The sequence below is a fragment of the Tamandua tetradactyla genome, chromosome 4 (genome assembly GCF_023851605.1).
Source record: "Tamandua tetradactyla isolate mTamTet1 chromosome 4, mTamTet1.pri, whole genome shotgun sequence".
NCBI lineage: Eukaryota > Metazoa > Chordata > Mammalia > Pilosa > Myrmecophagidae > Tamandua > Tamandua tetradactyla.
The window spans coordinates 64671475-64688346 of record NC_135330.1 but is presented as its reverse complement, the minus strand read 5'-3'; the positions used below and the strand labels follow the sequence as shown (position 1 = coordinate 64688346).

The 16872-nt window shown below is 38.1% G+C and overlaps 2 pseudogenes; both read left to right on the top strand.

Annotated features, from left to right (window-relative positions):
- Window positions 1-1661: 1661 nt before the first annotated feature.
- LOC143679023 (14-3-3 protein beta/alpha pseudogene) lies at window positions 1662-2219 on the top strand (annotated as a pseudogene).
- Window positions 2220-11919: 9700 nt separating this feature from the next.
- LOC143679022 (protein S100-A10-like) lies at window positions 11920-12883 on the top strand (annotated as a pseudogene).
- Window positions 12884-16872: the final 3989 nt, after the last annotated feature.

The window sequence follows — 16872 nt, the reverse complement described above, 5'->3', positions numbered from 1 at the left end:
TGGAAATCCTTAGGTTCCATTGCTTTCCCTTGGCATCTGGCTTCTACCTCCTCCACCTGGTTTTCTCTTTTTATAAGGCCTCTAGTTATGGAATTAAGGCCCATCTTTATTCAGTTTCCCACTTTTTAACTAAAACTTACACCTCTGAAAGGTCCTATTTACAATGGCATAGGGTCCTATTTACTCACAGAAATGGGATTAATATTAAGAATATATTTTTTTCTGGGGTATTTAATTTAAGCTACCACATCAGTCTAGCTAAAAGTTTTTTGGCTTTATCGATATTTTCAAAGAACCAGCTTTTGGTTTAATTTATTATATTATTTTTTATCCTCTATTTCATATATCACCACTTTACTCTTTACGTTCTTACTTTTGCTCACTTTGGGTTTAGTTTGTTGTTGCAGGTGTGTGGTTCTCCCAGTTGTGATGCTAGGTTACTGAACTTTCTTCTCTTTTGATATAAGCATTTAAAGATATAAATTTCCCTCTCAACCTTGCCTTTGCTGCATCCTATTGTTTAAGTACATTGTATTTTCATTTTCATTCACCTCAGGATGAATCGCTCTTGTGATTTCTTCTTTGACTCGTTCGTTGTTTAATTTCCATGTATTTGTGAATTTTCCTTTTCTCACTGTGATTGATCTCTAGCTTCATTCCACTGTGGTCTGGGGAGATAATTTGTTTGATTTCTACATTTTTGAAGTTACTGAGACTTGCTTGTGACCTAACATATGTTCTATCCTGCAGAATGATCCACGTTCACTAGAGAAGAACGTGTGTTCTACTACTGTTGGGTGAAGTGCTCTATATATGTCTGTTAGGTCTAGTTGGTTTAGAGTTTCTATTTCCTTATTGATCTTCTGTCTAGTTGTTCTATCTATTATTGAAAGTGGGGTGTTAATATCTCCTACTATTAATGTATATTTTAATTTGCTAAAGCTGCTAGAATGCAATATATCAGAAATGGATTGGCCTTTATAAAAGGGATTTATTAAGCTACAAGTTTACAGTTCTAAAGCCATAAAACTGTCCAAATTAAGGCATTCAGTGAATATTTGTCACCAGGGGAGGCACATGGCTGGTGTCTGTTGGTCCTTGTTCCCAATTCCATTGCCTTTAGCTTCTGATTCCAGTGGTTTTCTCTTTAGGCATCTACTGGTCCTGATTAACTGTTCCGGGACAAAACTCTGGGTTTCATCTCTTAGCTTAGCATCTCATGGAAAGGCACATGGTGACGTGAGCTCTGATTCCTGTTTAGCTTCTGTCAGCTCCTCAGCACCTGGCATTCTCTGGGACTTCTGCATTTCCAAATGTCTGTGTCTCACCTTTCTCTGTATTAGTTATCTAAGCATCTCTGTTGGCACTCCAAGTGACTCCAAATGTCTGCATTATGTTGGCTCTGAGCTTTCTCTAAAATGCTTTCCCTTGGCGGCCAGTGCCACGGCAGTTTCCCAAGCCTGGTTAGCTGCGGCCGGCTATACAGCAGCCACCACCGCTGCCGCTGCCTGAGCAGCAGACTTGGGAAGGAAGAGGTCACAGCTCTGGAAGCTTCGCTCGTCAGCGCTTTGCCTCTTGCAACCCTCCACAGAGTGGCCATGGATAAAAGTGAGCTGGTACAGAAAGCCAAACCTGCCCAGCAGGCTGAGCGCTAGGATGATATGGCAGCAGCCACGGAGCAGGGGCATGAACTCTCAAAGGAAGAGAGAAATCTGCTCTCTGTTGCCTACAAGAACGTGATAGGCATCCACCGCTCTTCCTGGCATGGCATCTCCAGCATTGAACAAAAAACCGAGAGAAATGAGAAGAAGCCGCAGACGTGCACAGAGTACCGTGAGAAGATAGAGACGCATCTGCAGGACATCTGCAATGGTGCTGTGGAGCTGCGGGACAAATATCTCATTCCCAGCGCCACACAACCAGATAGTAAGGTGCTCTACTTGAAGATGAATGGAGATTATTTTAGATATCTTTCTGAGGTGGCATCTGGAGACAGTAAACAAACCACTGTGCTGAGCTCCCAGCAGGCTTACCAGGAAGCATTTGAAATTAGTAAGAGGGAAATGCAGCCTACGTACCCGATTCGACTTGGCCTGGCATTTCATTTCTCAGTCTTTTACTATGAGATTCTAAATTCTCCTGGAAAGGACTGCAACCTGGCAAAAACAGCATTTGATGAGGCAATTGCTGAATTGGATGCACTGAATGAAGAATCTTAAAAAGACAGCCCCCGGATCACGCATTTATTTAGGGATACTGTGACTCTGTGGACATCGGGAAACCAGGGAGATGAAGGAAATGCTGGGGAGGGAGAGAACTCTCCCTCTTGTCTCTTGTGTTTCATGATCTATTCAGTGGCACTCTGTGCCCTCCACATATCCCTCTGTATGCTTTAAAATAAAAAAAAGGATCTTACATCGACTTTCAATTTTTCACAGCTTCAACCTAGCAAAAGTGGTCCATGAGTTAAACAGCTGGTGTTTGTATTTAAAACTTGGATTGTCCACATAAATGCCACAACATCCTGAAAGATTTGATTTTGATTAACACTGACACAATTACCATGTGTTTAACTTTTTTAAAAGCTGACACTGTGATTATGGGGTTTTGTAATTTAGCAGAAAGCTTATTGGTAGAAAAAATAGACCTGAATTATGTGTAACTTTTTGGAAAGTTTAATCTGATACCAAAATAGTCACTGAAATATAATTCTGTTGTAAAGTCGTACAGAAAGTTATAGAGATGATGCTGTGATGTTGGGACTCGGAGTGAGACACCTGTCATTTGGCATTCAAGTTGAATAGGAATTCTCAGTAATTCTGCCTGATGTACAGGGGTTATAGACACTTGGCCAGTTTAGGCTGTTCTATTCAAAAGCTCATGACCACAGATGCTCACAGTGTTTTCCTTTCAGGAAAGTCGAAGCCTGAAATTAACATTCTTTGTGGAAGATAACTGGGTTATCGAAAAGGTCCTGTTGCTTTTTATACACACACATTACTAACCCCCCTTTCCTACAGCAACGTCTTACCAATTTGGAGCTTATGCTTCAGTAGTGGAATTTGCATTCCTTATAGCCATTGAGCTAAAGAAAAAGAAAGCCTTGGTCTTAACGGTCCTATCTGCTCACCGGATAATACCTTTAAGAATATTCTGCAGAGAGTAGATTGCCTTTCACTTGAATACTCAAATCTTTTGGACTCTTCCTGGCTTGAAGCTTTAAAATTTTGAGCTCTCAACATTCTTTCCCACTGTTCTTCATGAATATTGACTTTGGTTTTCTCTTCCCTCTCTGGATTCTGTCCTGCCTCCTCTTTCTTTTGGAATTCTATCTTCATTTTTGTTCACTGTTTAATACCGTATGAGCAGGGATGGACCCTGGGGAGGGGGTGGTGAGAGAAGTCAGTAAGCAGCTTGTGGGTGAGTAGGCGTTGCTGCAAAACATGGCGGAGAGCTGCCAGTGCCATAGCTCTTTATTCCCTCAGTTCTCAGCACGTTTGTTATTCTTCAGTTCTACCAAGATTTGAATTAAAAAAGTAATTTTAAACATCCACCATTTCTCCCTATAATTCGACTAACCTTGATAATGCTTGTTAGTACCTGTCACCAGTTCTCCCAAGTGTACTCTTCCAGCTAAGTTCTCAGAAAACTGTTAAACAAGGCCCTGTAATGCAGGGATGTTCATATACATGGCAGTGGGGAGAGGAAGGAGCAGCCAGGCCTGTCAGTCTCCCAGTGTCACCCCTCTACCTTTTAACATTCCATATAGCTGTTTGTCCATCTGCTAAAATAAGAAAAGAAAAATCCATGCACTGATTTAAAACAAACCAAAAAAAAAGAAAAAACAATTTTTAAAAATCCCTCCTTTCTAGCCAAACAAAAATGTGCAGTTAATACTTGGCACTTGATAAATGCAACAGTGAATGTGGAACTGAACCTGTCTATATATCTGGTAGCTCTCTCTTGCTTTGTTTTTCCTTACCAGTATTCTGCCTAATGTTTGCTTTTGTGATGATTATATTGCCTAGCAAACACCCATGGTTGTGAAAATAGACTAGCAAAAAAAGAAAAATCCCTGGTTATTGATGTGCCTAAACTTGTGTAAGGCTTTTACACAGCTCTAGTTTCATCTTACAGGGAATAATCAGGAAAAGTGTAAATATTCAAAAGTGAAATAAAAAATACTATCAGTTAAAAAAAATGTTTTCCCTTTTAAAGAATTCCAGTAAACTAATCAATAGCCACTTTAAATGGGCAGAGTCATATCTCTATCTGATCAAAAGGTCATATTCACAACTGGGTATGTCACATCTCCATGGAAACAAACCAATCAAAGTTTCTACCCTAAACAATAGGTCTGCCCCCACAAGAGTGCATTAGGAAAAATAACATGGCTTTTCTGGGGTACATAATATCTGCACATTTACAATGCTCATCTACAATGTAGAGCCACCTATTTCTTACTTCAAATCTATCAATATTTGTTTCACATATTTTGGGGCTCTGATTTTAGGTGCATATTTATTAAAATTGTTATACCTTACTGAATTAACCCTTTTATAAATACATATATGTCCCTCAACAGTTTTTGACTTGACGTCTGCTTTATGTGATACTTAAAGCCACTTCAGCTTTTTTTTCTTTGTTGAAAGGTTTTTGGTTACTATTTGCATGGAATTTTTCATTCCATCCTTTCACTTTCAGTCTACTTATGTCTTAGAATTTAAAGTGAGTCTCTTAGAAACAATATATATTTGGTTCATGCTTTTTTAGCTATTCTGCCAATCTCTGCCCTTTGACTGGAAAAAAAATTTTTTTTTTTTTCCTTTTTGCATGGGCAGCCACCAGGAATCAAACCCTGATGGGAAATTTTAATCCATTTACATTTAAAGTAACTGCAATAGTGCAGGACTTTCTTCTGCCATTTTGCTATTTGGTTTTTATAAGTCTTATACCTTTTTTTCCTCAATTCTTTCACTAATGCCTACTTTTGTAGTTGTTGATCTTTTATGATGAACACATTTCAGCGCTTTCTCATTTCCTTCTGTATATTTTTCATGTATTTTCTTTGTGGTTACCACAGGGCCTGAATTTAACATCCTACCCCTATATCAATCTCATTTGATTTGATCCCAACTTAACTTCAGTAGCACACAGAAACTCTGTTATTATACACCTCCTTCCTCAATCTTTATGTCATTCTTGTCACAAATTACATCTTTATACATTGTGTGTCCAAATGCTAGATTTATCATTATATTTAATGTGTTTGCATCTTAGCTCCTATAAGAAGTGGAAAGTGGATTTACGCACACACACAAAAACAGTACTAGAGTTTATAATTAGCCATGTGATTACCTTTATCAGAGATCTTTATTTCTTTATGCTGCTTTGATCTGTTATCTACTGTCTTTTCCTTTGACTCTGAAAAACTCTCTTTCACTTTACTTGTAGAACAGGTCTAGGGGTGACAAACTCCCTCAGTTTTTTGTTTATTTGTTTAGCTGGGAATGTCTTATCATCCTCATTTTTGAAAGACAGTTTTGCCAATTGTTTTCTTTTAGCACTTTAAATATGTTCTTCCATCCTGCCTTATTGCTTCCATAGTTTCTGATGAGAAATTGGCACTTAAATCTTATTGAGGCTCCCTTCTATATGATGTGCTGCTTCTCTCTTGCAGTTTTCAGAATTTTTTCTTTGTGTTTGACATTCAAAAGTTTGATTATATGCCTGGATGTGGATGTCTTTAAGTTTATCATGTTTGAACTTCATTGGGCTGCTTAAATGTGTATATCATGTCTTTCTGTAAATTTGGGAGGTTTTTAGCCATTATTTCTTCAAATATTCCCTGTCCTTTTTCTCTCATTCTTCTGCTTTTGGGATTTCCATAATGTGTAAATCAGCATATTTAATGGTGTTCCACAGGTCTCTTAAGTTCTGTCCATTCTTCTTCATTCTTTTTTCTTTCTGCTCCTCATACTGAGAAATTTCACCTCTCTGATTTTTAGGTTCATTAATTATTTCTTCTGCCAACTCCATTTTGATGTTGAACCTCTCTAGGGAATTTTTTATTTTAGTTATTATGGTCTTGTATTGGTTCCTTTCTATAATTTCTATCTCTTTATTGAAATTCTCATTTTAATTATGTTGTTTCTCTGATATCCTTTAGTTCTTTGTGCATGCCTTTAGCTCTCTGAACATTCTTAAAACCATTTTTTTAAGTCTTTGTCTAGTTCATACAGAGTCTCGTCTTGTTTGTTGGTGATTTCTGATGGCTTATCTTGTTTCTTTGAATGGATCATCAGTTCCTGTTTCTTTGTAAGCTTTGTATACTGAACTGTCTGTTCCTTAAATTTATATCTAGTTGGTAATATGGCAAAGATTTCTTTGAATACCAGGTCCTAACACAGCCAAACAAACCAATGCAAACAAACAAACAAACAAAACACCTTTCATAGTCTTTGAAGATTGGTTCTGTGCTTGTTGAAGCTCTCCCTGAGAGCTTAGTTCTCCCACAAATGAACCTGAAAAACAGCCCAACGCAAGAATGCAAAGTCCTCTCTGATTTTTTCTGAACATGTGTCCTGTCCCAGGTATATGTTTTGTCTTCAGGAATTCATCTGTTTAAAGGAATCTTGATGCCCCTCTTCTAGCTATAAAAATAGTCTTTCTTCTAGTCCTGAGTGTTCTACTGTATGTCTTAAAGCCAGTAATCTTTTGCCCCAGACCACTGCAATTTGATTGTTTCTCATACTAATTCAGCTGTCTGCAGGCTTCTTCTATGTGGGGGGAAAATTCTGGGATGCAAGCTAGAGGTGAATGCCCTGGTTCAGTTCTTCAGCTCCCACCAGATAAAGTGGCATAGGCATATAGGCACCCCAATATGTACACAGTGTTTACTCTGCTCCCTTCAGATCTGGGACTTAAGATCTGCACTAATAGTATAGACTGGCTCTACACTGAGGTACAGGGGTCAGAAAATTGCCATGAGGTTTTCCTGCCATTTTTAAGTTGCCTTTTTCTTAATTTATCACTTGCTTAGTTATTACAAACTTTTAACTGTTTTCTGAAGCTCTTACAGAGAAAACCCTGTCAGTTTTTGCTAATTGTTCAAAGATTCTGTGGGGAAACATATTCCTCAAGTTGATTAACCAGAAATCTTCAGGTCTAGGTGTTTGGTTTTTTGTTTTGTTTTTTTAATTGGCTCAGACTCCAAATACTCACTTCCTGTGTGGCAGGAAGACCCCAGTTAAGGAATAAGTTGCACCAATGTGAAGCAGGCAGGAATGACTTTGTTCATAGCAACCACAGTGGGTTAGAGACAACTGAGCTCATCTCTGTTCAAACAAAGGGCAGCAAGCTCTTTTCCCTGCAGCTCACTCCCAGCCCTCTGGGAGTGAGCTGCAGGGAAACCACTGGAAGATCATAAGAGTGGGGGTCAGTTCCCGGGATGGATGAGTGATTTTTTGAGGTTGCGATTGTGACAGTTTGGCTCAGAATGTTTTCCTATGACGTATTTCAGTCATGTGGAATCTGTGAGGAATGAAGAAGAGTGGGAGAGAAGAGTAGATAATAAACTACCCAGTTAGGAGCCTCTCAGTATCTACATAGCATACAGAACAGGTGAGAGTGAGATAAGGGGCTTGGAGTCAGGGAAAAGTTTGTCTAAAGTTTAGTCAAGCTAAAGGGAAGTCATGGTAGCCTTGTTCAATCCCCTTTTTTTATTAAGTTGAATGATATTTAGTCATCATTGAACAACTGAGAGGAATCATAGATCTGAATGGGGTGAAGTAGGGTCTAAGAAATAGTTTCTTGAAGATGCTGGTTGGCATTGTTTCTGTAAAATGAATTGAACCGTCTTTGGAGAGATGGTGGTAAAAGTCAGTTGTTTTAGGGTCAGGCATCTTAAAAGAAGGGTGTCTAAAAGGTTGTATTAATGCCTAAGAAGTCAGTGGATGAAGGTCTCCTGATTAGGTAGTACTGTTCCTTGAGTTCTTTGAAGTTAAAATGTAGATATTCTTGATGACATTATCCACAGTTAAAGTTATTCCTCATATAAGAGCATGTTATGTCTTGAGTATTTTACCAGAATTCTTTAGTAGAGATTTAAAGAAGCAGCTCACTCAGGGAGAAATCCAACCTATGCATGGTCTGCTGCAATGATGTGTCCTTTGAGGTGTTTACCAAATTATATGTCAGGCTTTAGGTCTCACGGTGCTTCTTTAGATCATGGGGAAAAGGCAACATAGAGACTCAATAAGGATTTGGACAGTCTGATTTTAGTTTTCAGTGACATCAAGTCAGAAGGGTGGGAGGAAAATTGAAAACATTATTTGGGAGAGTTGCTGCCAGATACTGAAGGAAGCAAGAATTGAAATTTAGTAAAGGTTGGTAATATGTGCAAGACAACAAGATCCAGTACAGTTTATAGGCTTGTAAAAACCGTGCAGTTCCCATAGTTTACAAAGGGAGTGCAAAATATCTCAAAGAAAATGAACAAGACTATGATCTGATAACCTACAGGAGTGTGCTATAGTTTTCTATTGAAACACACAATTTCTGTATATAGTCACCCTCCTTTTTTTTTAAATTTTCCTACAGTAGTATTTTTTTATTAATTAAAAAAATTAACAACAAACAAAACATTAAGATATCATTCCATTCTACATATACAATCAGTAAGTCTTAATTTCATCACATAGTTGCATATTCATTATTTCTTAGAACATTTGCATCGATTTAGAAAAAGAAATAAAAAGACAACAGAAAAAGAAATAAAACGATAATAGAGAAAAAAAAGATTATACATACCATACCCCTTTTCCCTCGCTTTCATTTACCACTAGCATCTCAAACTTAATTTATTTTAACATTTGTTCCCCCTATTATTTATTTTTATTCCATATGTCCTACTCATTTGTTGACAAGGTAGATAAAAGGAGCATCAGACACAAGGTTTTCACAATCACACAGTCACATTGTGAAAGCTCTCTCATTATTCAATCATCCTCAAGAAACATGGCTACTGGAACACAGCTCTACATTTTCAGGCAGTTCCCTCCAGCCTCTCCATTACATCTTGAAGAACAAGGTGATATCTACTCAATGCATAAGAATAACCTCCAGGATAACCTCTAGACTCTGTTTGGAATCTCTCAGCCATTGACACTTTGTCTCATTTCCCTCTTCCCCGTTTTGGTCGAGAAGGTTCTCTCAATCCCTTGATGTTAATTCTCAGCTCATTCTAGGGTTTTTCTCAATCCCTTGATTCTGAGTCTCAGCTCACTCCAGGATTTCTGTCCCACATTGCCAGGAAGGTCCACACCCCTGGGAGTCATGTCCCACGCAGAGAGGGGGAGGGTGGTGAGACTGATCGTCATGTTGGCTGGAGAGAGAGGCCACATCTGAGCAACAAAAGAGGCTCTCTTGGGGGAGTCACCCTCCTTTTGATCAAAGGTAATCCCAAAGAACTGTTATTTGATTATAAAATAAGACTGGTTTTATTAGATTTGGCCTGATTATTTACATTGTGGCAGCAAGAATGATAATTTACCATTTAGGCCTTTTTACATTTGCTTTTTTGAAGGTTTTGATAAAGAATCTCAGAGTGAATTTTCAAAAGTATCTCTAGCCTAGAAAACCAGGCCAAGAAATAGCCACCAGATTTCACCTCTGGTACCTATAGATTTGGGTGAATTCCTCTCTCTTTGAGCTCCTCCCAAAATCCTGGGTCCTGGGGCCTGGCAGAAAGTCATCTTTACTCATCTGTAGGTTAGGGACCCTGTAAGCCAGGTACCAGGTCAATTTTGCCAAGAGGGTTTTGTAAGCACTGATTCCATAAAGTCAACTTTAGTTCCTTAAAAATGTCTTAAAGTTGTTTTTAGTTCCTTAAAAGCTTTGGTTGTGAAGCCCATGTTTCTAATTATGTCTCATTAACAAGAAGGATTCTTATTGAACATATGCAAATAATTATATTGCCATGAAAATAAGAATACTCAAGAATTTCCAAATTCTGGCAGCATCAAAAGGGAGAAAAGGAGAAATGTTTCATTTTTGTTTGTGAAAGTATAGTCTACAAAATTGTTATGAATTATAAATAGTTTAAAATAAAACAAAGGGGTTTCTTATATTCAGAGAAAGAGCATATTAAGGTTCAGCAATATTTTAGACAAAACCCATAATCATCTTTCATTAGGTTAATGGGTCCTGTGAAATTGAATTTTATCCTGCTTGAGTTTGTGTCAGCAATCTCATAAAGCCTATCAGCTTTTCTATCAGAGTGCTAGAAATTTTTAATCAGTCCAGACAAAAATAAATTTGATCTCAAGTTTATTTAGGCAATGACCTTAGAAGTCTGTGTGTCCCAGAGTACCTGGCATAGTCTCTTTCTATGTGTCTTTGAGACAGTCCCTTTTATACTGAAGACAAGGCAATCTGGTATATAACTGATTGCAAGCACCTTTAGGGAAGTATCAGAATAAAACCAACCAACGATAGCCACAAAACTATTAATAGATAACAGAAGATTAAAGTGGCCATGGTTAAGATATTACTGGTTTACAAAAATGAAAATCTGATAAGAATTCATTATAAAACAATGCAACTGATGAGGAAATGTGGTTACTTCTGTGTAATGTAACAGTTTTTAAGAATAACTGAATTATGACCAATAACATTATACTATTATTGTCTATCAGACAAAGAACCAGGACATATCATGCACAATGAGGACACCATAAATTTTAAGGAATGCATTCAGTTTCTGAAATACTTATATTAATAACATTTTATCCATAAAAAACATTCCAATGGAATGTTCAACACCTCTTTTAATTTGACAATACTTTCCATTGTCAACTAAGAAGTAACAAACTAAGCTGCAAGGCAATAAATGCATTTATTTGGTGTCACAGAGTGGCAATTCAGGGAGCAGAGCTTCAGATAGCAATCCAAATCATGTTCTGTCTTGTCATTTCCAGGCCAGGTTTTTTTTGTCTGTTTGTTTTTAACTAAAAAAAATTTTTTTACTGCAGAAGTTGTGGGTTTACGAACAATCATGCACAAAATACAGCATTCCCATAAACCACCCTACCACCAACACTTGCATTGGTGTAGAAAATTTGTTACAATGATGATAATACCTTTTTTGTAATTCTATTTTTAACAGTAGTTACACTTGTAACAATTGATGAACAATTATTAAAGTACCAAAATACCATAACTATTGTCCATAGTTTATGTAAGAATATTTTTTCCCATATTCCTGACCTATTTTTTTTTTCATGCATGTCTTTATTACTCATTTACCCATACACTGGATAAAGGGAGTGTCTGTCACAAGGTTTTTACAATCACAGGGTCACACAATAAAAGCTATATAGTTATATAATCACTATCAAAGATCAAGGTTACTGCATTACAGTTCAACAATTTCAGGTATTCCTTCTGGCTATTCTAATACATCAGAAACTAAAAAGACAAGGGTTTTTAAAGGAAAAGAAGATTACACACATATTTTTTGTCATTGGTGGATATTTGGGGTACCCCAATTGTCTTTCAGATTAGATAGTTAACTGAGTTCTTTACCCTGTGTTTTGCTTATGGTGCCCCCATGTTCTTAGGATTTTCAGGAGGATTTGAAAACTGTGGAGGCTGAGATTTGCATAAGAATAAACTCCAGAATGACTTCCCAACTGCATTTGAAGTATCTTAATCATAGAAACTATTTTATTTTATTTCTTCCAACACCATGTAATTTATAACATAACAAATAAACCCAATTAATTTTGGCACCTCTCTTTTTATAAGGTGAAAAAACAAGAACATTGCCATTTTTTCAAGGCCCCCCACCCCGCGTACTAAGGCACCCGCCCACCGCCGCCGTGCCTCTGGCCAAGGTTTCAACAGACCTCACCAAAAATGCCATCTCAAATGGAGCACGCCATGGAAACTATGATTACATTTCACAAATTCGCTGGGGATAAAGGCTACTTAACAAAGGAGGATGTTCTAGTTTGCTAGCTGCTGGAATGCAATATACCAGAAATGGAAAGGCTTTTAACAAGGGGAATTTAATGAGTTGCTAGTTTGCAGTTCTAAGGCCAAGAAAATGTCCCAATTAAAACAAGTCTATAGAAATGTCCAATCAAAGGCATCCAGGGAAAGATACCTTGGTTCAAGAAGGCCGATGAAGTTCAGGGTTTCTCTCTCATCTGGAAAGGCACATGGCGAACACAGTCACAGTTTCTCTCTCGGCTGGAAGGGCACATGGCAAGCAAGGCATCATCTGCTACTTTCTCTCCTGGCTTCCTGTTTCATGAAGCTCCCCGGGAGGCATTTTCCTTCTTCATCTCCAAAGGTCGCTGGCTTGTGGACTCTGCTTCATAGTGCTGCAGCATTCTCTGCTCTCTCTGAATCTCTCATTCTCCAAAATATTTCCTCTTTTATAGGACTCCAATAAACCAATCAAGACCCACTCAAATGGGTGGAGACATGTCATCTCCTAATCCAGTTTAACAACCATTCTTGACTAAATCACATCATCCAGGGAGATGATCTGATCACAGTTTCAAACATACATATTGAACAGAGACCGTTCTACCCTTATGAAATGGGATTTATATTAAAACATGGCTTTTCTTAGGGTGCATACTTCCATTCAAACCAGCACAGAGGACCTGAGGATACTCATGGAAAAGGAGTTCCCCAGATTTTTGGAGAATCAAAAAGACCCCCTCTGGCTATGGACAAAATAATGAAGGATCTGGACCAGTGTCAAGATGGCAAAGTGGGCTTCCAGAGCTTCTTTTCACTAATTGCTGGGCTCACCATCACATGCCATGACTATTTCGTGGTACACATGAAGCAGAAGGGAAAGAAGTAGGCAGAATTGAGGAATTAATTCTGTACGCCCCACCCCCGCCCTCTTAAGAATTATCCCAAGAGTCGCTTAAAGAATCTGCCCCACTGCTACCTTTTGCAGAAGAATTTCAAAACAGACTGGGTCCTTAGAAAACAGACAAATAAAATGCAGCTCCCACTGGACAAGCAGTGAAAGAAAAGTCAATTAAATGCCAGATAAGCTTTCAATTTTTATATTGTTTGCATCTTCTTGCCCTCAATAAGCCAATTTCTTTTTCAATATCAAAAAAAAGGAAAAATCATATAAGATTTGATTTGGAGGAAGAAAAATGTCAAAAGTTACCAGGAAGTTTGAACACTTGGTTAAATAGGATCATGGGTGACTATGAAACAATAGTTGGCTCTCCATTTAACCAAAAATAACAAAAAAAGATTTTAAAAGTACATACGGAGATTTTTTGCAACAAGATGAACTAGAAGAGGAAGGTGAAGGAGGCACTACTTCCCCTGTGCAGGGAGCAGCTTCTTCTCCAGCTGCGGTGTCCTATAGCCATCAGTCCATTGCCAGTCTGGCGCCTTTCCCAGAGGAAGCACTCAGTCTGTGCTACAGGATTGCCCAGAGAAGCTTGGCCACATGTGGCATCAACCTGTGACAACAGCAGCCTGTGAGTCCTCCTCCACCACCAAGGCCAATTTCCCCACCACACACCTCTGGTTACATTTCAGGACTCCTTGTCTCAGCTATAGATGCAGATACATCAGAAGAGGAAGAAGACAAAGCTGACATGGATGTAGTCAAGATGCAAAACGGAAGCCTTTTATTACATGGGTCCGAGTAGACCCCTGCCGCCATTGTTAGGGACCTAAGGAGCTCGGTCACTGGGCCTATGATTAATGGCTAGGGCACAGCCTCAGAAGAAGACAACATTTCAAGTGGATGCTCCAGTATAGTTCTTCTGACAGCTCATTTTTTCACTGATGCTGATTTTGGCCAGGAGGTCACAGCAGCAGCAATGTATGCTGGTGTGAAGGTGACATGTCAAATGCAGGATGCTGCTGGCCACCAACATTTTCATGCATCCCAGTGCCTTAGACTTGCAAGTCCTGTATATTCCAGACGGGTGTGCTGCCATAATACAGAAGGTCAATCATCCAAGAAACAAAACATCTGCTAGGACATCTGTGCTACATAAATGATCTTCCACCTCCTCCAGTACCACCACCTGTCAAAAAGTCAGTCTAAGGCACAGCTGGAGGGATGACCCGTAGGGGTGCCAAAACTTCCTTCTGTAGAAGGACAGACCATCAGATAGAAAAGAGGTAGTTACAAGGGAGAGAAGTATTGGATAGAAGACAGGTTGCTGACATGAACAAATCCAGGTGATCCCAGAGAAGCACAGGAACAGCAAAATGATGGGAAAGGATAAGGAAACAAGCCAGCAAAAATGAGACCTTCCACCAGCAAAGACTCATCTCATTCAAGAGAATATTGTACCTTACCGTAGACCTACATTTCCAATATCAAATAACCTGAGATCCTAGTTCTTCAAGCTCGATGTCATCAAGAGACTCTCGACACAGACAAAGAGAACAAGCAAACACAGGTTGAAGAAATATTGCAAAAATGCAAGTTTTTGGAGGATATGAAAGAGGGGAAGATAATAATCAAGAACTGAAGGAAACCAAGAGCTGAAGAAAACCAGAGAGGCTTGTGAAATCTGAAGTGAAAATTATCATTCAAGATGCCTCTTTCCTGATAATATATGATGTCAGATAAAATGTTCAGTGCAATCAGAGTGTACAAATTATTGTTTCTATTCCTCTTTTATGAATACCATTTTTAAAATTTTATTGTGGTTTTATTGTTGTTGTTTGATCTTTGTCCCTTTAAAGAACCTCCCTAATCCTCCCTCAGGTTGGAACAAACTACCACGTCTTACTTCCCCAGAAGGGAAGTGTGTTCACTTCATTCTTCAGTTATCAGCCAACAGGACAGAATGAAATGACTCTTTTGCATTTTGCCCCTGAGATAGGACTTGGTATTGCTTATATAACAAACCAATTTACTGTAAAATGTTGATCAAAGATACAAAGTTGATTAATCGACCCCATGCCAAGGGCTCCAAAGTATAATCTTTCTATAACCAACTGCTAATGCAAATTAAAACATAATTCATTTTACCCTAACTTTAAAAATCAGTCTTTCATACCCCCCTTTGCTGGGAGAAACTAAAAATATAGCCAATGGAGAAAACTACAACAACTGGAATGGGGTACAATACCTTGTAAATATATCCTCTTTGAAACCCCTAGTGGTACTTAACTGCGTCTTCAATTCAACCATTAAAGTATACTCTAATTGGAAATGCTTTTCGGATAAGGAGGCCAAGCCAGTTGAATCTCTAGTCAATGTCATAAGTAAGCCTAGCAAAGACCTTGTTCTATTTTTTTACTTCTCCAGGACTTAAAGAGGAAAAACCTTAAATTTGTTGTAGCCCAACTTGAAACTTACAAGACTTTTTCTTATGAGCTCCAATAGAGGCACTACTCTCCTTGAATTGCCAAAGGATGCCCCCTGACTAGGTTTGTATGATCCATTTTTGTTGTTATATAAATTTCATTGACTTTGTAATTGGTGTGTTTTGAAAAAAAAACAATTCACTTATTCACACACAGTCCTGGCCCCATTTGAAAACAAAGCCAAAGAAAACTGGACCACAAAAAGAACTGTTGGTGTTCACCAAAAACTAAATGTGTTCAATTAGTTAATTTGACAGGTTACATAGAAAGAATGTGCAGTACTAAGGGAACACTCCACGTGATTAATGTTTTCATTATACTCATGTAAGATGCCTCTTTTAACCATAGTTTTGCATACTGAAAATACAATATTTATTTTAAATGTTCTCAAATTTTAAAAAAATGTCAAAATAGAAGGTAACATGATTGTGAAACAAAACAAACAAAAACTTAGATCTTTTAAAAGTGAGAAGACTTGATTCTCTTAAAAAATCAAGAACCTGATAAAGTCAACACAAAGTACAGGAAATATCTCTGCCTTGCAGGCCCATTGCTCACACGGTATAGAAAAACTTTTACAATCTCTTATTAAGAACAGACCAATAGGGAGTGCAAGGGTAGTTCAGTGGTAGAATTCTCACCTGCCATGCTGGAGACCCGGGTTCAATTCCCGGGCCATGCACTTCAAACATGCACAAAACAAACAAGCAAAACAAACAACAGTTCAACAAATGGTGCTGCAATAATGGGATACTCACATGGAAAAATAATGAAATGTACCCCTGTCATATAGCATACCAAAAAAATTATAATTAAATTTAAAAAGCAACATATAAAAATTAATTAAATAACTGGGCGATCAACAGTGCCTCAGTGGCAGAGTTCTCACCTGCATGCCGGAGACCCGGTGCCTGCCTATGCAAAAAATAAAATAAAATAAATTAACTAAAAAAAAGAACAGACCAATGATAAAAGAAAATTTTGTAATTTTAACAGAGAATGAATTCTACTTTTGCATAGGCATGTTATTTGACACTAAGACTCTTCAAAAATTGATACTGATCAAATACAGGGTTCTTTGCATGATGCACGAAACAGGCAATCTGTGACACTGGGGTTCCAAAAGAGAGGCAGAGTTTATTGCTACATAACCCAAGGGAAATAGATGGCCTGTTGGCCTAAAATCTGTCTCTTCAAGTCTAAGGAGCTTAGGGTTTTTATGGATTCAGAGAAAGGGAGGTGGAGTTGTTACCATTACAATAACAAGTATAAACAATTATAAAGCTATGTAAATCAGTGGAAAGTAATCATTATATAGCAAGTATAAACCCTATAGTCAGCCATTAGTTCTGAACTGACAGGTTCCTTCATTAATAAATATTAGGGGGTTGTCTTTGTAACCACAAGACTCTAAGGTTGTAAAACAGGATAAGTGGGTTCAAAGAGGCCGGTCATGAGTTTTACAATTTGCAATTCAGTGGGTTTCAGTAA